The following is a 26,439-nucleotide window of genomic DNA, read 5'->3' as shown; positions in this document are numbered from 1 at the left end:
TTGTCAAGTGGAGGGCAGGTCCCGACCAAGCAGTGACAAGCAGCATTTAGAAACACCACAAACAGCGAACACAGGGGAGGTCCAGGAAGGGATTGCAGACTACTGACAGGTCAGAGAGCTTGAAAACACGGACCTAGGACCAGACAATATTTAGGCACTCAGAAAAGTGGCCAAGGTGTCTAATAGTAAAGAATAAAGCTCATCACAGGTGCATGAAGCTCAAAGGTGCATGAAGAGTATGGAATACAGGCAAGATAAATTCTGCTGACAAGAGCCTGGAGGGCTCCTGTCTCAAGGGCCTGACAGCACAACTAGGTTTAAAAGGCAGGAATTTAGGCACAAGAGGATTACTAGATTTACCAAAACTAGAGTCTGGAAATGGGGACTCTGTGCCATGAACAGGATGGAAGCCCAAATCAGAACAAAGCTGATACTAGTATATGCATTACGTGCAATCCCCCTACTGCCAAATTACAGCCCGGAGTGAGATTGACCGGAAGTGGAGATGTAAGAGCTGCAGCACACCTTCATGCATTCATTCATTCATTCTATTCCAGGCACCGAGAGCCAGTGGCAATGAAGATGACGGAGCCCTGCGGAGAAAGAGGAGAGAGAGCACATTTCTAAGCTCCAGGTTTGCTGCAAGGAAGAGCAGCAGGGGACAGAGGCAACCAAAAGGAGGAGCTGAGAGATGTGGAAAGAAGGAAAAAAGCAAGTCAAAACATTTTCTGAGGTACACTGTGTTTTCTCCATAATTAGGTTTTCCTTTGCACATGATATTCCTTCATTTGATCTTTAATGAGGGTGAACTTACACCCTGCATAAAGTTGTCCTTTCACTAATTACACTGTGTTTATTCATATCAAACTCTAGAGACCATCCCAAGGGTGAAACTAATGCAGCCAAACAATGCGTGTGATTTTGACCCCAAACCTGTTTCTCTCCACCTCCCCACACCTGTAATGGTACCAACCATCCACTATTTCAACAAAACAGAAACCTAGGAGTCATTCTTGATTTCTCTCTTGGCCTCATCACTTCTGCCTCCAACAGCCAACCCATCAGCATATTCTATTCAAAGGCTACTTCCAAAATATGCCCTGAATCCATTCACTTCTCTCCATCTCTGCACCACTCCCTAGCCCAGGCCACTAACCTCTCACCTCTGGCATCTCGTTAACCTCCTAACTTGTCTCCGTGCTTTCATGCCTGCTGCTCCTAAATCTACTCTCTGCCAGTGCAGTCATTTCAGTACCTGCCTGGAGACACCCAGAGGTGCCCTGCCCCACTTACAGACCTTGCTTGGACCTACCTGTTCCCCATGTTCTGGTCGCTAACACTCATCACCCCATGCCTCTCCCCGCTTAGCCACTGTATCCCAGCCATCCTGCCCGCTCCTTGTTCCTCAGTCACCCATCCATTCCCACCTCAGGGTATCCGCACCCCCTGATTACTCTGCCTAGAATGTTCATGTCCAGTCTTTGCATGGCTGGTTTCAACTCAAATTTCCCCTCCTCAAAGAGGATTTGTTCCTTAAATGTTAAATCTTAAAGCATGATCATAAAAACAGCCCTCTTTATTACTGAATTTTAAAATCCCCCTCTATTGTTGTATATATCATTCTAAGGATGATGTCTACTTTTTCCAGTTAAAAATAAACATAAAGAACAGTGACCACATTGAAATCTTTCATATTAGCAAACTCTTCGATTCGTTGACCAAAACAAGGGCATTTTAACCTCAGATGTCTTCGGTAGGCTAATTTTGCAAATCTCCACCTGCTAGAGTTACTCTGGTGGATGAGGTCACCAGGAGCTTTGCTGAGTTCCGACAGAACCTATCTGGTAGACCTAGTCATTTATTTTTTAAATGACAGACATCTGAAGCAGCACGTTGGAGCAAAATAGAGTACTGCAGTTCGATTTTGCCTATCACTGCATGTTGAGCTATGACTTGCAATTTTCTGATTAGTATGCAATAGCAAATTTAACATTCCAATGCTTAGAGAAAATCACAGACTTGAATATGCTATTTCTACCTTTGGGGCCACAGAACAAGCAGAGAATATAGGTTAAATTCTATGACACTATTATATTAGAGGTCTTTGTGAAAGAATATTTCATTCCCCTTGGTGATAATTCCTGCCTTCTTAAAGAGAATGAACTTCTGGCTAGCAAATCTAAACTTGGGTGTTCAAGATAATAGAAAGCACACTTTTGGGAACCAAAAAGCACTCTACATATTTCCCATCCATCGTCTCTAACTCTCACAGCCACTGAAAAGGTTAGCCTCCATTTTTATACTAGGAAACTGAGGCTCGAGGGCCACACAGTGAGGTGGGGGAAGAGCCAATATTCAAGCTCCGGTCCATCCAGCTCCACACCCTGTGCCATTCCCACCACGAACACGGCGGCCTCCAGTTTCTTTGACTAATTGGGCTAAAAGAATTGAGGCTCACCTAACACTTTTAGAGAATAAAATGAATCTCAGAATAGGAAGGAAGTGAAACAAAAGAGAATAAAAAGAAAAAGGGGGCAGAGATCGTAATGAAGGAGAAAAATTGGCACAAACCCTTATTATTCTTTGAGGTGGAGAGAGTTTATTGGATTTCTAGCAAACTACGCTTTATCTTCTCAATTCAATCAGATTGATAAACCCTCTGAAGATTTATACCATGCTGTCGTTGTTTTTCTGACCCATCTGGTGAGTGTGATCATGTTCAAACATTAAATGGGGAGAAAATAAATGTGCATTCTTTCTGAAATGACAGACACATATGTTCTCAGCCTGACAAGTCAGATTCGGCTGAAGAAGACACGCACCAAAAAATGGATGTGCTTAAACGGGAATGGGCTCAAATCAGATCCCAGGCAGCTGCTTTATTTTGAGCAAAGCTGCATGTAATATTAGATGGGATTAAATCTCTCTTTTTCTGATGAGAAGCCAGCCAAATGTTTCCTAGTTTCTAAGTTTGTCCCCCTGTTGGATCCCAAAGAGGAACTGAGAAGACCTTCCAAGATATCCTCTGTTGGATATGTCATTCAAGATTCTCCCTCGCCAGACCTTCGGTAATTGGAGAAAAATGTTTCTAGGTGAATTGTCCGGGAATAAATCACTTCACTCTGCAGAGATCCTTCTTTATTTAAGCACCCAGGGGCTTTCACGAAATCCTTTATATTTTTTTTCAGTCAGGTACTGATATTTATTGTGGTTTTTTAATGATATGCCAAAAAGATATTCTCTCTCCCCCTTTCTCTCTCTGTCTCTCTCTCTCTCTCTCTCTCTCTCTGAAGGCACTAATTAGCTGGAGTGAAATTCTTTCTTTTGCAAAAAGGAATCACAAGAATGTTTTGTTTTAAAAAAGCATAGATATAGGCAAAAAAAAATCATTTTACAGGAGGTAGCCTAATAATTTCATGGAAAATTCCTGTGAGTCATTTAAGAGACATACAGCCTTTTATGCCCACTTCACAAATAAGAAACTAATCCAGAGAGGCATAAAATGGCTTTATGAGATGGTAAATCCTACATCTCTGAGACTAAGCCAGACTACCAGCCGGCAAGGTCTAAAAAAACTACATTTCCTTCCTTAGGTATGTTTTATAACCTTTTTTTTTTTTTTTTTTTTTTTTTTTGAGATTACTCTATTCGTCTAAATGCCCAATTTAACATATCCTACTGGAAATGACCAAGCATTTAATTTTATTTTTGTATTAGTCTGATTTCACGAGGTAACATTCGCTTTTTACTTGTGATCTCATATTTTGTTTTGTGTGGTTTTCTGAAACTTCCTGCAGATAAAAAGTGTTTGTGATTGAACTTCTGTGGGTGAGAGGGGAGGTAGATACTTGACGGTATGTGGGGCAGGTGCTGCTTTGGAAGGGGCCAGTGGGCCAGGGTGCCCTTGGTCCGCCTTGTCACCGGCCCTTCTGCTTATTCTTGTATCCTCACACGTGAGCTACCTGTGGAACTTGGAGCTGAGTTTGAGAACAGTTACCTGAAGCTTTGGACATTGAGCATTCATCTACTTAGAGAAAAAATATGGAAAACAACGTTATTATTCCATCAGACATGGAGTCTCACTGACAAGTGCATCTGAAGAAGAGGCACAGAAATCCTTTGGAATAAACTATTTAACCTCCTGACAATGTTTCCCAAGTGTAGGTTTTGAATTATCTACTATAAAATCATTTGCAGTAGGTGGGTGGGGAGGAAACAATGGCCTTAAAATGCAGATTCCTTGGCCCCACCCCAGCCATAGTGGATCAGAATTCTGGGGCAGAGCCTGGAAATCTGCATTTCCCAAGGTGACTCTAGTGCATCTCGATTTTTAAAGAACAGTTGTTTTAAAAAGTAAATGATCCCACCCTGATTTTGGTGTCACTGATAGTTGCCTACAATCCCCCTATGCTCAGGAGGCCCACATTACCTGCCCTGAGAAGTGCTAACTTGCTCTCTCACCTCACTCTGTCTCCATCTCTGCCCACATCACTCTCACTGCATTTCTGATTCCTGTTTTTAAATAAATAAGAAATATAATCAAACTAAAAAAAAAAAAAACAGGAAATGATCCTACAAGAAAGCTCCATCTTGGGTTGAAAATCAAAGTGTGGTGGGAGATGCAGAGCACATACTAAGACATTTCTTGGCCACTGTGACAATATTCTGTAAAGCACTAAAATATTAGAAAATATCTCTGGGCAGAGATCAATTTTGTGGCTTGGAAGCAGACACCTTCCCTTTGTTCCAGCATGGCTCTTTGTTTCTCAGTGCTGTAGAAATACGCAAGCTTACCTTTTGAAAAGGTAGCTTATTAATATGTCATCTCCTCTGGTTATGTTTTTATGGGTCACCTTCGCCAAGGCTTGCTGCTTCAAAAACCTGGGCTGATGGGAATTTTGTTTGCCTTGTTGGTCGATTGATTGGTTAACATACATTGTTTCTACATTACAGCTGCTATGCATATTAGAAATGATTCCCGAATAGTACCATGGTCTTATTGCTTACACAAGTATGGTTTTGTATACTTATCAACTGGAATTTGTTGGCAGTTATTTTATTTAGCTATTATTTATAAAACAAATAAAGGGATTTTTAATCATTGTCCCAGACATTTAATGGAGAAGAAGAGAAATTAAGCAGAGGGGAAAGGAAGGTAAAGCTGGCTTTTAGCAAGAGGAAGTAGGCTGGTATCACAGGAAGGGAAGCAGTGGGAGTAGAACGCATAACTTGCTTTTTAGTCCAGGTCCAATCTGCCTTCCCTGGTGGAGGAAGGAGGATTAGATTAGCCTAATGAAGGGGTTCCCAATGCCAGGCCTGGAAGACAAAATCTCTTTCCTGAGGGTGTTAGAGATGCCAAAAGAGGTCAAAACCAAAAATTGCACAAGACATGAGGCCCAAGAAGCCAAGGAGTTCTGTGATTGAAGATGCTAGGCCAGGAAGTGGACTGCCAGGAAGTACTAATGCCCACTGAGTAAAGCCAGAAGGCCTTGGACCTACTCACTGGAAGTAACTTTATGTTCTACAGCCAGATTTTGTGTGCTAGCTGCCGCATGGGGGGCGAGAGGGCCCACCATGGGTCAGGGCTAGGGATAGCAAGGACTGCAAATTCTAGATGAGTGTTTTCAAACTGCAGGTCTCTGCACATTAGTGGGTCATGAAATAATTTATTGGAGAGCAAAAGGTGTTTGTTATTTTCATGAAGTAATAGAATGTGATAGAATAGATAGAATAAAACAGAATAAAGTGCATGTGCACTGAACATGGTAAAGAACATATTTTCATTTTAGGAAACTCTGTGTAGAGGGGGTGGGTATCATGCTATAATGTAGCTTGTATTTCTTGCATTTCTTGTATGTCAAGATCATAAAAAGTTTGAGAAATACAAATAGTGCTTCAGATAGACCCTTACTGCCAGCCCTAATCCTGATCATGGCAGGCACTGAATAGGCAACTTTCAGTCGTAGCTAGGTCTGCTGCGTACTGAGTTTGACTTGGCTTAGTAGGAGGTCAACCATCCCACCCTACTCCTGGTATGCATGGAGCTAGAATTGGCTTTGTTGCATTAAGCCTAGTCAACGTCAGCTTACTGGGAATCCTCATACCTTCAGCTTCAGCCTTTCTTGTGAGCCCAATGCATGTTTCAGGCCTTTAATGAGACTTCTATCCTAATTGGCACTCAAACTCCCAGCCACTTTTGGGAACCTTGGTCTTAAAAGCCAGAGCACTTGGTGAAAGCCCTAACAACCTCCTAATTATTGCTTGATGTGTCTTCCCAAGGATACGATCCCTGCCATTTTACACCACACACAGGCTAGAGTCTTGTGTTCACCCATATGCTTGCTCTTGTAATTCTTCCCCCTCCTGTGCCATAATTAGGACCATCACTACCGCTGGCAACTCTGGCTACTGATGTCCCCAGGGCAGCCTCAATGCACCTCTCAGCTGAACCATGGATCATAATTGCTCACTCAGAGCTTAGCTTTGGGATTGGTCTAGAGATGTGGTTCTCCAAGTGTAGTCCCAGATGAGCAGCATCAACACCTCTCAGGAACTTGCTAGAAATGCAAATTATTGGGCCCACCATAGACCTACTGAATTAGAAATCCTGAGGGTAGGGCCCAGCCATCTGGGTTTTAACAAGCCCTTTAAAGTTTGCATATTAAAGTTTTCAAGAACACTGTTCTAGGCAAAGGCAAATGTACTACAAAATCTATGGATCCCTGATAACCAAGACAGAACACCTTTTTTCTTGTATTCCTTCACACAGATTGTTATGTGATGGGGCTATGCTCAAATGAAACATGTTCATTTAATAACTCTTTAATATTTTATATGGGAATCTTTTCATTGCTATCTTTGTGCTTAGGGTTTTACTCAATTGAAGTATGAGGACATTTCAGTAGAGACCTAATTATATAAAAATTGGGCAGATAATAGCAGAACTGTTTTGAGGTTTGCAAGTTTCCATAATGCTAAAAAATTTTTCACTTGTTCAATTTCACTTGCTAAATTTCTTCCTTCTAGCTGGGACTATCAGCAAGACATATGAACCTCATGAGGCATCTTTTTGCTCATGAAAACACAAACAAGTGTTTGCTTTTTTTTTGTTTTATTCATGAAAAAAACTAGCATGTGCTTTTTTGTTTTGTTTTGTTTTATAATTATTTTTGTTGCTATAATAGAATACTACAAACTGCATAATTTTTATACAAAGAAATTTATTTCTTGCAGTTCTGGAGGCTGGAAACTCCAAGGTTGAGGCACCACATCTGGTGAGGACCTTCTCCCTGTGCAATAACATGGCCAAAGGCATCACAGGTGAGAGGGGCAAGAGAGAAACCCAAACTGCTTTTATGATAGACCTACCCTCAAGATAACTCACCCACTCCCTTAAAACACCATTAATCCATTAACCCGTGAATGGATTAATCCATTTACCTAATCATCTTTTATTTTATTTATTTATTTTTTTTTTTTTTTGAGACAGAGTCTCGCTTTGTCGCCCAGGCTAGAGTGAGTGCCATGGCATCAGCCTAGCTCACAGCAACCTCAAACTCCTGGGCTTAAGTGATCCTACTGCCTCAGCCTCCCGAGTAGCTGGGACTACAGGCATGTGCCACCATGCCCGGCTAATTTTTTCTATATAGATTTTTAGCTGTCCAAATCATTTCTTTCTATTTTTGGTAGAGACGGGGTCTCACTCTTGCTCAGGCTGGTCTCGAACTCCTGACCTCGAGCGATCCACCCGCCTCGGCCTCCCAGAGTGCTAGGATTACAGGCGTGAGCCACCGCGCCCGGCCCCTAATCATCTTTTAAAAGGTCCACCTAGCCCCACCTCTTAATACCATCACAATGGCAATTAAGTTCCAACATGAGTTTTGGAGGAGACACTCAAACCATAGCAATGATTTTTTTCCCTTTACACTTAAATCACTCAGATAAAACTCCAGACATCAAGTTCCTTATCTCAAGTATGCATTTCTTAGTTTGCCCATCAGCCACGACCTTAAATTTCAGATTATTGCTGCATTTTTAATAGTACTGTAATTCAAATGTAATTACCTTGAGACAACAGCATGATCAAATTCTCTCAACATTTTTGGTCTTAACAGGGAGCAAACTCTCTCAATATTTTTTGGTCTATGATCCATGTATGAACTTCTTCATAAAGTGACAGCTCCTCAAAAAAAAAAAAAAAAAAAAAAAAAACAGATTCTCCCTGGAACCTCCAGAAAGGAATACAGCCCTGCTGACACCTTGATTTTAGCCCAGAAAGTCCCATTTCAAATGTCTGAACAACAGAACTACAAGGTAATAAATCTGTGCTCTTTTAAATCTCAAAATAAAGAAAAAACTAAAAGAGAGACAGCTCCTTCCAGGCATTAGCCTACTTCTTCGTTAATCCTTAGCCTTCCAGACCAACCACAGGTGTGTACACTGACTTTTAGACACTTACATATCCACCATCTCTGGTGTTTTTGCTTCACAGACGGGACACACTGATTAGAAAGAGAATAGAAACTAAGAATCAATCAATACAAATAAACATAGAGCAGGTAATTTGTAGCCCTGTCAGTGATTAGTGTAGTGGGCGGGTATTTTTCTGATCTGTCCAGTATCCCTTCCTTTGAGGAGGGATGCCTCTACCTGTCCACATGGACCCCTCCTTAGACCTCGTGGTGCAGGTGGGATTGATATCACCTCCTTGCTGAGGGAGCCGCCATGACCCAGGCTAGATCACTCAGAGAACTGAGCCCATCTCCCTGGGCACAGTGACTGGATCAGGAAAAGGCCCCTTCCCCAACCTGAGCCAATCATAATGTTCCCAAAATTGTTGTGAGAGGCAGTTGTTCTTTCTCTATAACCATGAAAAGCCACATGCATCTGGGGGACTCCTGGGGGCCATTGTGCCACCTTCAAGGGAGAGGATGAAAAGAAAGCCAGGCAGAGGGAAGTGTATCCAAGAGGACTGAAGCGACAGATGCCCAAGATCAAGTGCACCTCTTTGGCTCCCTAGTTACCTGTGTCAACCAATTCTCCTTTTTTACAAAATTTAGTTTAGTTGGGTTTTGGTCATTTACAATCAAGAGTCTCACACTGGTGGCTAAATATGCCTATAAATGGGTTTTCTATTGTACTAAATAAATGAGCAAATCATTCTCAATGACCTTTTTCCAGATCTATGATTCTAGAAAGTATTCTGTTTCCTAACTTGGGCAGGTTCCTAATAGAGCAACCAATTTATCTATTCCTGGGCCAGTTTTCTGTTATTTAAATGAAACTGCATTTATCTTCCCTTGATTTTCTGTGAAGATGAATTATCAAGATTTACGGATGCTGTGAAGAGCGGGTCCTGCTCTGGCCTGCTGCAAAACAATACACTGGCTGGTGCGTAGGCACCAGCGTCTGCAAGCACAGCTGTGTGAGGTTCACCGTCTTCTTGCCATTGACCTTGTTTTGTAACTGGTACATCAGCCCCTTATTTGGTTCTGGTGAGAATCCAAACAAAGAATCATGGCAAAGTGCGTTGATATTTGCTGACATCGTGTGAGCAGTTACAGCGTAAGAACCAAAGCACTGACGGCCCCAATAAACCCGAGTGGACACAAGAAAAGGTTACATTGCTCTATAAACAGTTTTTATATATAAATGTCACATAAAAGGCAGTGGGATTAAAGATTTATGCCATGGGGTTGCCTGGAAAACATCACTCGAGCACTGTTGTTCCTTTGGCAATAGCTGTAGTGGCACTTACTTCTTGTTTAATCTGGACTTCTCTCTCTTAGAACTTTACACTGTCAAAATAGTTCTTTGTTCTTAGTTTATATGTGTAAAATTTTATTAAAAAGAATTGAGGCCATTTTATTTCTTTTATAAAAAACAAAATACCAGAGGCAAATATGAAAAAAGGCTAACGAAGTATACTTCTGGGTATTGGGAACACGGGCGTTTTTGTATATAAAAAAGTACTTGGGACTCCACTGGTTGCACCAAATTATCGCCTATAAATAACAAGACTCCAGGAGGATCCATAAATTTATTCTCTGTCCTGATAGTAGCAGTTAAAAAAAAGTTCCCATCAAATATCATTACATTGCTTTGACCCCAGAGATGAAAAATGAACCATGTTTAGATGACACTACTTGAAAACAGCTCAGAACATCAAAGTTGCCAAACCTGGAATCTACCTCCAAACCTGTTTGGGTGACACAGAGCAAAAACTCAATCCACCATTCATTAAAGCAGTTTCTTCACCTTTAAGATGAGAATGGGGGTTGGGGGTGAGGACTGAAACTTCTGCAGAGGAATGCTGTGGAAGGCAATAAAGAAATTTTATGTGCAGAGGAAGTTGCCACATACATATAAACTGTACAGTTATTTTGCAGATAATATGGCTTTTTATTGCTTTAGTATTATTTGTCATTTTCATTATTCCTTGCCATTGCTTAATACCAGGAAATGAGGCTTTTTGTAGCATAAAAGCAATAGCTTTGTTCACACATGCATATTTATTCAACCAATGTTATTAATATTAACACAGCACTTAAGAAATGTAATAATTATACACCAATGAAATTTTTGAGACAAACTTTCCTTTCATGCCATTTCATATGTCAATTACTGGACAATATTATTTATTCATGGAATCTGGCCTTACAGCCACCCAAAATATTTTGTTCCAAGCACAGCCTGTTTCGGAGAGATGTTGAGACTCAAATATTCCAAATCTCTCATACTGATTATTAGATGTGCTCAAAGAAAAGGCCTCTGGCCTTGCAGTATAATGTGAGCAAATAAACATGCATTTAAATGTTAAAAGTAAGTACTATTTTTGTAAGACTCCCCAAAGTAAACTGGCTCTTTAATCTAGGGAACAAATTAACAATCACAATACTTAGTTCAGCAAAGACTTACTATAACATCATAATTTATATTTATTGTTTTTCTTTTTTATAATCAACCTGTAGACATAGAAAAGTATGAGAGGCTTAATTATATTTATAGAACATGTAAAATTTGGAAAAAACTAGTCTTAATTTTTATTGGCAAAAGATAAAGACGGCCAAACCAACTTTTTTTATTCTTAAAGTTATTTTGTTTATAGTATTAGAACAGTAATCCTATTTTTAACCCTGTAAATTTTGGTGGTTTGGGAACAGAAAGTTAAGAATTGAACCAAAGTAAAACCAAGGCATAATAGACCCCATTTCAGCCAACTTTAACTTTTGGCTTTCCTTGTGTTTCAACATTGTCTCTTTAGTTTCAAAGACCTCACTAGAAGTGTTGTTATTTCATCTGTCTCTAATTCTGGGTTTCCTACTCTAACTTTGTTTCCTGATATTTCTCATATGCCATGTGACTATCTGTCTGCATCACTAATACCTGCCTTTTATTATTGCAAACCTCATGTGTTTCTAGTCCACTAACAATAGTAATAATCTCGACTCATTCCTGGCTTAGAAGGGAAACATCTAACATTTCATTCTAATTTACATACCATTGTATTAGAATTTCTGGGTTTTTTATTGTGCATGTTCTCAGGGCAGATTTTCACAAGGTGAATATCTAGGTTTTAGTTGCTTAGTGACTTTGAGTTTATAAAAAAGAAACGTTCCTTTTTAAAATTTTTAAAACCATTTTTAAATGAATAAATGTCTGCCATACTTGCATATTGTTAGTTATTGCTGTCTACTTCATATTCCAAGGCCACACCCACCATTATTTTTGAGGCACACCTCCCTCTCTAGACTTCATTCCTGGCAGTGGAATATCAGGCTGCTGGGACCCCAGACCCCCTTGAGATTTCTAAGAAACCTTTTTTGTCCTTCTAAAAGGGTGTTCTAGTGGAATGAGCATTCCATTTTCTTCCTTCTACAGGTCTTTAATAGTTGTCACAGCCAAACCCATGCTTTGGTCTTTAAGCCTTGGAGCAAAGTTTAGAGTGAAAGGCCATGTCTTGCTGGAGTCCCTGAACTTGACCTATGTGCTCAGGCTGTATCTTAACTTAAGACTTTCCTACTGAATGGAAAGATGGTCTAAGAAACTAATTTTTTTCCTAAACCAGCAAGTTCTGGGTTCTCTATAATCCCCTTGACATTCTATTTGCAAACCAACTAGTTATTTTCTGAGCTTATCATATGTAGCTAAAAGAAGCCAGCTAATACTTCAACATTCTCATGAGAACTGTCTTGCCCAAGTCTACAAGTTCATTGGTTATATTTCCATCTTTTAGTTTACCAGAGAGGACAGTTATACCAAATGGTTCATGATTACATACCAGCAGTCTCCATTTTTGTAGGCTGCTACGATGGTTTCTTCAGTATCTTACTAACCTATACCCTTCACCCAGTCCCACATATTTTAGGTTTTTCTTATAGCCAGCACACCACTGATTAATACAAATTTCTGTGTTGGCTTAAAATTGATACAAAATTCTCACATAATAAACAGCCAAAAAAATGTCAGTAGTATGCAACAATAAACAGTTATTTAGCTCATGTTATTTGTGGGTTGGCTGGGTGGGGATGGGGGGTTCACTTACGTAGGCTGGGGCAGCTTGGCTGGGTGGATTGCACAGGTGTCTTTCATCTTCCTTCTGCAACCTGTGGACGAATCTGGCTGTGCTCTTTTCATGGCAACAGCAGAGGTGCAAGAACCCAAGACTTATCCCACAGGAGGATTTCCAGCCTTTGTTGAGTCTCAACTACTAACATCCCATTGGCCAAAGCAAATAATATTCCAAACCTAAAATCAAGGAGTGCGGATGTACTCTCTGCCCACTATGAAGCCAAAGCAAGTCACGTGGCCAAGTCCAACATTAATGGAGTGGGAAAGTATCTTCCTTTGGTGAAAGTGAGAAGGGAGGGAATGTGTCCGACAAGAGTTAAATCTGCCCCCCCACACACACACAAAAGAAATTTTATTTCTACTTTTCTTTCATAATTTCTATATGTTAGGCACTTGTGGGTGTATGCAACCGAAATTAATCTGGCTAAACTAATCACAAAAGAATTCATTGGAAGAGTATGGGGAAATTCATAGAATCAAAGAAAAATCTGATCATACAGACCTCAGAAAGGATCAAAACCAGAACCAGAGAAGCTCCAAAGATCTGGGTGGCAGAAACTAATAAACAGTCTCTGGAGGATTCTACTATGGAATGGGGAAATTTGTCCATCCTCAAGCCACTTTGCTGAAAATTCAAATTCTCAAGACAGAGTCTACTTGAGCAATTCTGCTCAGCCCTAGACTAGTGAGGACCCAGGGCACTGTCCTACCAAATCCACATATAACAGGTAAAATTTGGTCTCAAAGGAAAATCTGTGTTTTGTTATCAGAAGTTGAGGGGGCTGCATGCTGAGGTTAAACACAACTGGTGTGCACACCAGCTACCTTATAAACCGATCTATGAGAACTTTAAGGGCATTAAGCCTTTCAAAAATAGTATAGTGTGCAAAACCACTGACATATGTTTATCCAATAAAAACTCAAATGAAGAAATAAACCTATGTAATTCTATTAAGCATCGTTTGTCAGAGATCTTAGTCCAAAGTTCCAAGTCTACCATTTACTTAAGTAGATTTGGCCAAGTCACTGAACCACAATCTTTTCATCATAAAACAAGAAAAACCTGCCTTATCTATTTTAGTACATTATTATGATGCTCAAATGAATTAACAGGTACATATGCAAAAGCGCTCTAAAACCTGTAAAACGACTTCACCTGACAGCGACTCTTATGTGTCTCATGACACCGGTACCAGTTTAAAATTTCTTAGAATGACCAAGCCTCATCACCCCACATGTGCCTGTTTGTTGTTTCATCTATAAATGAGGGCAGGTCAGAAAACGTTTTCCCACTGAATTATTTATTGTTATAGGAAGAAGACACTCTGAATGTAGTGTCCCCAAAGACCAAAGGGATGAAGGGATGGTTATTTACATGCCAGGGTGGGAACACGGTCTTAGTGGGGCCCAAGGCTGGGGTCTGTTACTGGAAAGGCCAGTGTTCCATCATCATAAGAGGTACTAGGTTGGGAAAATATTCAGTAGTTGCACAAGGTGAAATGGCAGGGGCAGACAGAGACAGACAGACAAAAAGACAAAGAAATCCTTTTTTGCATTGAACAGTCAAGCTCAGAGTTGCCCAGTGAACAGCAGTGACTGTGCATATGCTAGACGGCACATTATTTAATTTCATAATGCCTTTTGCCCTTTTGGATCTTTGCAACTGGAAAAGAATTGTGAAGGAAACAGAAAATAGCAGAATATCCAAAGGACCTTCCTGTGATCAGCTGAGGGGGTATAAACATGCAAAAGTGGCTCAGCCACGCAGCCCTTAGAAGAGTCTCCCTGGCTGGGGCAACACAGCCTCACTGTGGACGGCGACGTACAGCTGAGGACTAGGTGAAGACTGTGACAATGGAGCAGATGTCAGCACCCTGGAGGCCCCGTGCAGAAGCATCCTCACAGGTCGTGGGTGCTGGCCTGGCCACGCCCACAGGAGCGGGAGAAGCACTGTCCCCCCTGGCTGAAGAGGGCACCTCGCGTGCTGCTCCTTCACAGATGACTTGCTCATTCACGGCTACTGCACAAGTAAATGGTAGTAAAATCTGGAGTAAAACCGATTATGTTGCCGTTCAGACAAAGTTCTTAGAGCTGGCATTACACTGCCCAGGGGTTAGAGAAATATCAGGGAGCTTAGGAGACAAACATGGTGAAATTGTCAGTAGCTCAGCACGTGAGGTCCTCATTAAATTGTGAGTGGCATGATTAAAAGAGACCATGTAATGTCTCTCCTGCTACACCTGGAATCTCCAACATAATATGCTTAATTTACGTAACACAGTGCGACATTTAGACAGTGTTAAAGAAATGCACATATTAAATGCATGCAAAATTGAATTAGCATTATAATTGCTTCACAGCAATGTGGCCAGTTTGGGGTGACTGTCACAAGGCAGAGATAACCTTGGCATCCATCTGCTATTACAAGGTGACCTTGGCTTTCCCTGAACAGCCCAGGTTGACCGCTATTGAGCCTACGTAATCATTAATAGCTCCCCCTTTCACTTTCAAATGTGTCTCCATTTGGACAACTTGTATAGTCACTTTATTTCTGATTGACTTTCATTTCTGCACAAATTGCACTGTTTGCCAACGTGCTGATTGTGCTGGGATTCCTGCCACGTAAAGAGAAGAGTGACGAGCACAGATCCGAGTGTCCCCTGATCAGGGAAATCATGGAATAAATCAATAGTAACAACAGCACCACCTTAGGTCTCCACCATGAATACCTGAAAAGACTTATAGATTTTTTGAAATTTCTAATTGATTTCTTACACAGGGACAAATGCTGTCGTTATCACCACATGACAAATGATGAAGCCGAAATAAAGAAAATTTAGTTAAAAAGTATCTCACCACCTGCTACTAGGTGATGGGCATGATTATAGGTGATTTGGCATAAAGACACCTAAAAAATAAAATATATTGTTCTATCCTCCAGGTGTTTGGAATCTATTGTGGGAAAGCACAAGGTAATGAAAAAAAGTAAAAAATACTAAATGATAGATAGAAACTATCATGCTCAAGTGTTGAAAGATCCCTGTCAAGGTTACATAATAAATATGTGTCAGAGTTAAAAATAGATGGAGTAGAAAGAAAATAAACATTTACATGCCCATACTTACTAGCTTTATGTCTTATCTCACTTCATTCTGATTACCAGCCCTGTAAAGGCCATAGTACTTCTCTTTGGCAGATAAGGCAACAGAGCGCAAGAGAAGTAACTTGCCTGAGGTCACACAGGGTCCACTCCTGACCCACTGAGGCCAAAGCCTATGTCTTCTTCCCTGTACCATATTAATTGCCTTCATTTTTCATATCCCAGGGCAGAAATTAGCCAATAACACGAATCCATCGATTGTCTAGACTCAGGAAAAATAAACTCAAATATTGAAATAAACTCAAAATTGTACAAAATATAATGCTAAAAAAATTTAAAATGAGATTAAAAAAGAACTCTAAAAAAATGAAAGAAGACTGCTGCTCCACGTTTTCCTTATCCAATTTCAAAAGCAAATTCCCATGCAGTTGTGTATGATAAGGGAGAGGGGAAAAAAAGGAATTGTGTAAAAATACATAGTGATAAAAAAAGAGAGAGATTATGTAAAAATACATAGTGATCCAAAAAAGGGATTTTGTAAAAACACACAGTGATCTGAAAAAAGGGATTGTATAAAAATATAAATTGATATAAAAAAGGATTCTGTAAAAATACATAGTGATCCAAAAAGTATTTGTTGAGTTGATCGTGGTGAATTCCCTAGGAAAACTATCCTGCAGCATTCATGAATCTCTTCTTGCCTTTCTCCGAGTGCTGGTCGTTACAGAATCCCCTATTTGGAGCTGCCATCTTTGTGTAGTAGGGAAGGAACTGCTAAGCCACAGATGAAGGCTTCAAACCATGAATGCTTTTGTCCCATTACTGATTCAATCCCCCCCAATTTATCAAATATTTTGGGGTTCCAAAGCAAAGCTGGGTAGAGAAAGGGGGAGGGGGAGAGTTAAGACATGATTCCCAACCCCTGGTACTTTACAATCCAGTAAGAAAGGAACAGGTGTATTCACAAGATGACAAGTCACAACAGGTGAACCAAAAGTGAAGTAACAACAAAGAGCTATGAAGACACTAGTTCCCAGTAACGAGGAACTCTCATTTCCCTTCCCTCCCACAGACGAGCTTCAGTGTTATCACTGAAACAGGGCTCCCAATACCTTCCACGACTTCTTCACTGGTTTGCAATAAGCATGTGATTGTAAAAAATAAAATCACTGAAAACACACCTTGAAAAGTCTACTTTACTATGCAAATGAAAGATATTATTTTAACGAAAAACAGGGCCTTGTTTACATGTTTAATGTGAATCCACACTGTCCTGCCACGTTGTGGGTCAAGTAGGCTCTGTGCAGCTGCTGAAGACTAACTGCAAGTGCACTTTGACTCTTACGTTCCTCCCACCTCTGCAGCCTCCCTGCCGGGTCTCCATCCCCTGTCCCCTTGCAGCCCAGCTGAGACCCTCTCTCACACTGAACTGTCATCTCCGATGAGCTCATGCACACTTATGCTTCCATTCTCTGTTAACCCAAAGTTATGCCTCCAGCCCAGATGTCTCTGAACTCCAGGCTCATAAATCTGCCTGCCCAGTGGAGTTTTCCACTTGGATATCTCTAAAGCCTGTCCAAAAGGAGCTCACTGTCTTCCTCCTCCAAAGAATGCATCCACTTCCCTCATTCCCAGTCTTGGTGAATGTCAATCATCACTTACCGGTTACCCAAACCACAACCTGAGTGTCTACTTGGCACATCCCTCCTCTCCTTTGTCTACCCAGCACTCTACCCTTCACTTTGCTTGCTCAGGATATAACACAAGAGGGAGGAAAGTTGGAAAATGATGCTTCTTATACACACTTACTCATCATGTTCCCACATGGTTAAATGTTGTCCATTTCTGACTTCAGTATTCCGAGGGTCTCTTTTGTTTCTATAAAGAGAACAAAGAATGTTAAAATAGACTAGCATTTCCCTCACTGGGGTCCACGAAATGTTATTTCCAAGAGATTTTAAAAGAAGTGTTTCTTTAAAACATAAAAACAATTAATAAAAAGGTGGCAATGGTTCCAACATGTGAAAGATTGTGTACTGATTGTGGTTCTCAGACCTCCCCACTTCACCCCTGACCCCCAGGGTTTGGACTTCTAGACAAAGGCTATATATGTATCCTGTAATGAGGATTTTCATTCTGGCCCCTAGATGATTCCATCTGCTTATCACACACCGACAGTATGATTTGTGTACAAATGTGATGTATGGATTTAAGAGTATGAGTTGTTTTCTGCTGTTGCTGGGATTTGGCCTGCGTGCTTGCTTTTTGATGCACCTGAGAGAATCATAAGCTATGTGAGTCTATGCACCCTAGCTTAGATAAACTTGGCTGTTTTCACTGCAAGGCCTGACTCTACCAGCCGGTCCTGCCACAGCATGAGGCCTTGGGCCCTTTCCCAGGGGCGGCCTGATGTAGCAAGACCCACACACTAGCCTGTCCATCCATTGCTGTCCCCACCCTATTCCCGGTGAAGAACATTAAATGCCAATGTGCTGCCAGCAGCATGCATGTCACCTGCCCAGGGCTCTGAAAGCTGTAGCCTTTGCTCTCTGCAGAGCTCGGGCTCTCCCTTGACCCGCGATGGGTCTAGGGGTGCCGGAGTGCCACAGAGTGTGCTGTAGCTTCACTCCTGTCTGATGAGTCTGAACTCTCTGAGGAAGGCCAATTGGGTTGAAGGAGAAGCACCCATCCGCATTCCCCCTTTAAAACTAGAAATTAGTACTTAACCAAACTGAAGCACAGGTTAACCCTACATACCCGAGCTTCTTTACAAAGCCGCAGCACTCCACTGCACAGCCGCATCTCTGAGAAGTTCTACAGCAAAGGAACCTGCTTGCTTTTCCGAAACCTAATTTCCCAAACTCTTTTGAGCATGGAACACTTTCAGACAACCCACCTTTTGGGGATACACGTTGATAAAGGCAAAAAGCCCTGGAAAATTTGGAAGAAGCTCATGCGGTGGGATGTTCCGGGTGAGCCCAGCCTGATCTCAGCTTTCAGCTGGGTCTGAACAGATGGGCTAGGAGGCATCAGCTGTGTTGCTTGGCACACGATGAGCTGCAGCTGAGTGGCAGGGAAGTGGGTAGAGTTGGTGCAGGAGAACCTGAAGGAAGGAAGAGGCCAGAGGGAACAGCATGGACTCTTCCTCCTCCTGCCACCCTCACCTTTCCTACCCACCCTCTCTGGCCTGCAGCTTGAGCCCCAGCGCAGAGAAGGCCGAGAGCGGCTCAGGAAGCAATGGCAGGGCAGTGAGAGGGAACCCAAGCAATCCTGAGCCCAGGAGAGAAACATTCTTGCCACTCCCTTCTTAGGCCCCATCTTCTCCCACAAACGACAGCATAACTTTGGCCCCAGAGCAGCTGAGCAATAGGCAAAGGGCCCGGTCAAGGTGGCCAGAGGGGAAGAGAGGGATAAGGGCACTATCCTTGGGCCTCACTGCACCTGTGATTACTGCCAGAGACTGAAGTGCTCCAGGCACTGTGATGCTGCTTCCCGTGCATTAACCTTCTGGTTTCCTCCTTCCCTTTTGCCCCAGGCCACACTTTCCCCACCCTCCCCGTCCCTCCAGAGCAATCAGATCCAAGAAGGAGGTAGCTGACCGGCAGAGCCTTTTGTATTTTACTCAGGCGACTCCGTGGGTGGTGGTGTCAAGGCCCCCCAGGGGTTACTGGACATGAAACAGGTCCATAAAACAAATGGTCAAACTCTGGTCGAGGTTATTGCTAGTAAAGGGAGTTCCCGTTGTCTTAAATCACCCGGGATTGTTTACTGCAAAAGGCAGCCGGCTAATCTGAAACACAGACAGAAATAACTGCAGCCGTGCGCCTCTGCATGTCTTGGCTGGGCCCAACTTCTGCATTCTAAGCACTGTAAGTACCAAGTGGTCGGGATGGCTGGAAGCCAGACAGTAATGTTTCCTTTTGCTGTTGTTGAGAAAGGCATTCAGGAAAACAATTGAGCACAATAAGGACCTTCCTGTTCCGGCAGGCAGGCGGGCGTGTGAACCACCCAGCAAACGCAGAGTGAGTCATCTTAGTGAGCTGTGCGCTTCCTTCTCCTTTGTCAATGAGCTCTCTCCAGGCAGCTGCAAGGAGCATGCAAAACAAGGCCCGGGCAGGCTGCAACGCTGAGGGCCCACTCCACTGGATTAGCATTTTCAGAATCCATTTCTCTCACCTCTCCGGGCACTACAGGATTTCCCCACTAACCAAAGTTGATATTTGCACAAGGAAATGTCACAAACACATTTTGGTTGCGAAAGACCTTGGCTGTGCATTTCCCTCCAGCCAGGAAGTCAGTTCTGCAAGGGAGGCCCACTGATGCTTTCTCTCGGAAGGCTCAAAGTGCCTAAATGTCATGGGCTTTTCATTACATGGGGTCTGCAGACTGTGTTGACTAACACACACTTGGCTAACTGCAGGTGCCCATGGGGGGCAAATGACTCACTTCAAAGGAAACCAGTTGTGCACAAAATCAGTTAAAATGAGACCAGAAAGAGACCACACCTTAAAATGTGTTTGACTCTTAGTTTTTCAGGCAATGAAACTGCAGGCACTAAGCTGGCACTGAAACTGACATGTCCTGGACCCACAAAAAAGAACCCGGAAAGAGGTAGGATGGTCAGTGGTTTCTTGGTAGTGGGAAGGATGGTTCTCTCATTCCCTCTCTCCATCTCTCCCCCTCTCTGTGTGTCTCTCTCCCCTACCTCTAGGGTATTCTATTCTGCTGTGAACAGAATCTAGAGTCTAAAATCTTCTTTCACAGATGGTAAACATGACCTCGTTCCCCATCCTCTATTTGTTCTAGGAGCCAACATACAATGCTGCTTAACCAAAAGTTAAAACGATGGATGTTAAGTTTTAAGCATCCACTTTGCCTACTCAGAAACAGTTGCCACTAATCGTTCGTGTTTTGATAAAATAAGATCATCTATTTAGATAAGAGACCTCATGCTTCAGAATGGCTGTGGGTTTTGAGTCAAACTGTTCCGTTTCTAGCTGTACCACCTGCACAAGTCATCTGACTTCTCCGTGCCTCAGTTTCCTCATCTTAAAATTCATCCACCCCACAGGATTGTTGCAAGGATTAAGGGAGATGACCTACATAGCTAATTTTACTTAGTGTCTTACCCAGTGCTCAATAAATGTAATTACTATGACTACTACAAATACTAATAAACTAATCGAATAGCCATTGGACTAATTATTTTAATTGGAGGTCTAATAAACTGGGCTTGGCTGAGCTAAAAGCATAATGTCACCCCTTAGGAAGGTACAGCCTCTTTTCCTCTGCCGAACTAAAACTAGGCTTCTAAGGGGAAAATGTTCTCGACGAAGGGTGGAAGTGATTTGTCAGTTGAAGAGTAGTATCTTTTCTCAATCATAATAAAAAATGTTTCAATAACATCCAGGTTGTAGGAGGGTAAAGCCACCAGATTTCTCCAACAAATTTGTTAATCACTGCAATTAATACAAAGTTCCTAGAAATTCACATTTAAGACTCTTAAACTATTATAAACAAATCAGGTAAAGTAAATGAAAACACTAATTTGTGTTACACCGAAACATCTGCCCGATTTGTACACTAACTGGACTAGGCTTATAATTAGAGGAAATTCTGGGATACATTTTCTCTTCTCTCAATATGAAGCAATCTAAAAAAAAAATTAACCAAACACATTCCAAAATCTATTCTTAAAAGTCAGGTGGCAATCACTTGTACCTCTTCATCAGTCCATAAGAAAATATTTTACACTGAGCTCTCGTGCAGAATCTCAGGTGACTTTAAGTTAGAGCCCACCTCATTTCCCAGTAACAATCTGCATCCCTAAGACAGACTCAGCTTTGATCTCAACAGTTCCACTCAGTCAGAAAAGCTTAAACTTCACCAAGATTTTGGCAGTGTGGCCAGAAACTTCAGCATACTTCTGGTTAACATACCCAGAGTTTTTACGAATGGTCTTCTTGGTGGGCACAATTCATTTTCAGCTCAGTCAGGTCTTTTGGAAACTGAACCACAGGAACGGCGCAGACGTGGGATAAATCAGATACATCCTGTGGTTTTGTGCTTCAGAGGTAGCCACAAATTCTTAAGGTATGATTCATAGTCATCAAAATCTATGAATCTCCTCTGAAATTGTTCTTTCACTTCCACTAAATGACTCTGTAATTCTTCAAATCCATGACACCATTGAGGTCAAAGAAGTTCAGCAGTAGATTATGAATGAAGTAGGAAATGAGTGTAGTTATCAACTGCCCAGACCACTTGGCCAGTTAGAACCTGTGTTTACTTGAACAAGGATAAGAGGGAAGTCAAGACCCACGCTTTGTTACTCTTTAGGGGTTCATGGAAGAGCTACTTAGACAGATATTCAAAGCCCACTCACTGGCTTATGTCATCTGTGCCTCTATGCTAAAATTTGATGATCCTACTACCAAACTCTATTCTATACATATATGCCAAGTGTGAGGGTTTAGCAGCTATGCTATTAAATCAGAATATATATCAGAAAAATGCTAGGGAGATGAAACCTATTGATTTTGCCAGAAGAAATACCCTATTAATTTTTTACTCCAAAACAGAGAGCCACAAAAATGCTCATGGAAACCATACATAGAAGGGCACCCCAGGCATAAAATGATAACTGCATTGGTTAGCTTTTGCTACCTAACAAACCACTCCAGAACTTAGTGGCTTAAAACAATGGCCATTTATTTAGCTCACAGTTCTGCAGGTTGGTGATGGGGCTGTGATCAGTGATCATCTGGGTTGCTCTTCTGGTTTTGGCTGTGTTCATTAATGTATCTGTGCTTGGCTGCTAAAAGAGGCTGGTCTAGAAGAGTGTCATGTATGATGGCTAGTCTCTGATCCATGCAGTCTCTCATCCTCCAACAGGTCAGCCTGTGCTTGTTCAGAACTTATCTGAGCAGGGTTCCAAAAGAGAACATGGAGGTGTGCAAGGCCTTCGGAGCCGAGGCTCACACTGTCATTCCCATTGCATTCCATTGCCAAAGTGAGTTACAAGGGCAACCTACATCCAAGAAGTAGGGAAATAAATTCCACCTATAGATGAGAGCAACTTCAGAGTCAAATGCAGGCATGAAAAACTGTGGCCACTTTTGCAATCTGCCACAACTCTCTCACCCACATGCTCCTTAATGCTCCACTAACTAAACCCCAAAAAACAGACTATTGTCAGCATTGCCTGAGTACAGCTTTCCCGTTTAGGACAAATCAGAGCAGCAACAAGGATGCCTGATGTTCCTTCATGGCAACCCCTCCGGCCATTTGGTATTCCCAAGATCGGGGACGATCCTTTTTGCATGAGTAGAAGACAGCCAGGAAGTCGTCCCAGCTAACTTTGCCTGTAATAAAGCTCAATTTTGTGTCTCTGGGAAATAACTGGAAATGGAGACTTGAAGGGAAACATAGTTGAAACACCCTGAGTTGAGAAAGCCAGAGGAAAAACAGAAATCCTAAGAAGAGAGGATTAGCACCCCTCCAGGGAACTGGGGTTCTCTTTCACACTTGCTATAAACTAAAACTACTGTGATGGCTAATTTTATGCATAAACCTCACTGGGCCACAGAGTACCTAGATATTTGGTCGAACATTATTGTAAGCATTTCTGTGTTTTGGGGTGAGTTTAACATTTAAATCAGAGTAAAGCGTATTGTACTTCCTAGTGTGCATGGGCTTCATCCAATCAGTTGAAGACATACATAGAACAAAAGGCTAATTCTCCCCCAAATAAGAAGGAAACTCTTACCTGATTGATTGCCTTCGAGCTGGGACATTAGCTGTTTCCTGCCTTTGGACTCAAACTGAAGCATCAGCTGTCCCTGAGTCTCAAGCCTGCCAGCCTTCAGACGAAAATTATACCATTGGCTCTCCTATATCTCCAGCTTGCAGATCTTGAGACTTGATATCCTTCATAATCTCATGAACCAATTCCTTATAACACACACACACATGCACACACACAAAAAAAAACATCCTGTTGATTCTATGTGTCTAGAGAACCCTAATACAACTATTTATTGGGTTATTGTGCCAGGCACAAGGGCAAAGGAGTATTGAATGCCTGGTTAAAGGTATAAATGGCTGATTGGCTATCCCTTGTTTCTTTCACTGTTAGCAAATAATTTTAATCACCAAAGGAAGAATAAAAATCTTAGACAAATAAATCCCTAGGGTTGCCATTGATCTTGTTATGCTGTTGTCGCCACAATTGTCCCCTTTTATTTGGTTGGGCTTTTTTTGCATTGTTTTGTTTTTGCCTAAAATGGTTAAACACCTCAAGTTGACCTGTGAGATGTGAACCCATGCCAGCTACCAGCAAACATTCCTCATGTGGAACTTCTCTGGGAATCATCCAGAAATCCAGTCCACGAAAGCTAGTGTGCAAAGAAGCTCTGTCCTTGGAACCTGACAGCAGAAATGCTAGGAGTAAACTCATGATGACCAATCAGTTTCCCAGTTTGCTCAACCATCTCTTGCAGTGGCTAGAAGGTTTAAACAGGTGCTAGAGAAAGACATTTCAGTGATGGGCTTTGGTTTGTCATTATGATGGATTTGTGATTTTTCAATCGGGCTCAGTTGAACTATAATCCCCAGAATTCCCTTTCTAGTATGTAGAGTGGACTACAAAGAATACCCTGTCCTGGGAGGAGGAGAGGGGAAAGGAGGCAGCAGCCATACTGTAGCACATACTTCTCCCAGCGATTCAGCAAACTCTAATCCAGATGCTGATGTGATGGGATCTTGCAGATGTAATTAAGGTCCCTAATCAGTTGACTTTAATTTCCATTACTTTGTGTGGATTTGAGAGTTTCTCTTGGAATTGATTTCTGGTTTTATTCTACTGTGGTCTGAGAAGATACATGGTATGATTTTGCTTTTTCTGAATTTTCTGAGATTTCTTTTGTGGCCCCATATATGATTAATCTTCCTAAACAGTTGACTTTAAGTTAATCAACAGAGAAGCAATCTGGGTAGATGTGACTTAATCAGCTGGAAATCCTTTAAAAGAGAGCCTAGACCCTCCCTGAGTTGAGAGATTCCATGTTTCAGCTCATGTTTTTGGAATTCTGGCATGCTGGCAACTTCTCTTCCTGACCACATGCCCTACGGGCCCCAGTCCTGCTCAGGGCCCCACAGGTGCATAAGCCAATTCCTTGTGCTAAATCTCACACTGATTCTGTTTCTCTGGTTGAACCCTGACTGATATAGTTATCATGCGAAAACAAGAAGAACATATTTAAGCTTTCCATTTGCATCTTTCACAAAGAGATGGTTGCCTGCCAAGCATAGCAGGGAGAGCACAGACTCAGGAGCCACATGGCCTGGACTTCCTCCCAGGATCCTCCTTCACCAGCCAAGTGACTGGGTGACCAATTCTCACAACTTCTCTGAGCACTGTTCCTTTATTTGTAAAATACTATTAATGCTAAGCCCAAGGCTATCAACTTCCCAGGGTTATTTGGAAAACTCAAAGGAGATAATGTATGTGGCAGTATTTTATAACCTGCCATGCAAATGAGAGATGTTTGGTTTTAAAAACACCTAGCCTATGGATCGCTCGAGGTCAGGAGTTCGAGACCAGCCTGAGCAAGAGTGAGACCCCGTCTCTACTAAAAATAGAAAGAAATTATCTGGCCAACTAAAAATATATATACAAAAAAATTAGCCGGGCATGGTGGCTCATGCCTGTAGTCCCAGCTACTCGGGAGGCTGAGGCAGTAGGATCGCTTAAGCCCAGGAGTTTGAGGTTGCTGTGAGCTAGGCTGATGCCACGGCACTCACTCTAGCCCGGGTAACAAAGTGAGACTCTGTCTCAAAAAAAAAAAAAAAAAAAAAAAAAAAACACCTAGCCTAACATTTTTAGTTAGGGGAGGCAGAGAAAGAATAAACATGTATTACAAGCCTACTGTGTGTAGGAAATGTGAATATATTCTCCTATGTAATCCTGTAGACTTTCTTATGAGGCAGGCAGTATTTGCCCCATATCAAAGATGAGAAGGTGAGTCTCTGTGAAGGTGATCAACTTGCCTAGGTCACAGAATATGATTTGGAGTCCATTGTGAAACTGGTTCTGATGACACCAAAGTCCAGGCTCTCACCATACCATCTTCCCTCAAAAAAGAAAGACATTTCTTTTTCATGTGACACCATGATATGCATTCTAATGCTCAGAAGATTTGTGAGAAATACTTTCAGGTTATCTGCTATTCTTTGGGACCTGCTACCTGAGGAGCAAACAATCTGTTTTCGTTAGTGTAGAAGTTGTTCTATCTGATATACACTTGAGAAATCAACTTGAGTCACAACACTTGAGAAATCAATAAAAATAAAACCTTTTCCACTTCTTTGCTAACTGGCAAATTTTCTGCCCTTAATTTACAATACAACTATTCCTGTAGAATAATGAAAGTGAAACTTCATTATTTACTTATTTTGCTTGTTCCCCTCTTTAAATACTCAGAAAAGACATTTTACTATGTTTATGCCCACAGGGAAATTACTATGGTTAGAGGTTAAAGTTATTTAATAAAAAAAAAAAAATTTTTTTTTCAATGAGTCTTTTCCTCAAAAATTTAAGGCAGCCAGGATAATTTACAGGTTAGAGGTCAAGCATTTCCTGAGAGTTAATGATCAACTATCTGAAAAGTCCTTGAGACAGTTAGTTTGTAATGGCCAGGAAGGCCCTTTCCCTGGACACTGGGGATTTGTAGACATTTGTTATGCCAAAGTAGAACCTTAAATGAATG

The sequence above is a fragment of the Lemur catta genome, chromosome 8 (assembly GCF_020740605.2).
Source record: "Lemur catta isolate mLemCat1 chromosome 8, mLemCat1.pri, whole genome shotgun sequence".
Lineage (NCBI taxonomy): Eukaryota > Metazoa > Chordata > Mammalia > Primates > Lemuridae > Lemur > Lemur catta.
This window is presented reverse-complemented; position numbering follows the sequence as displayed.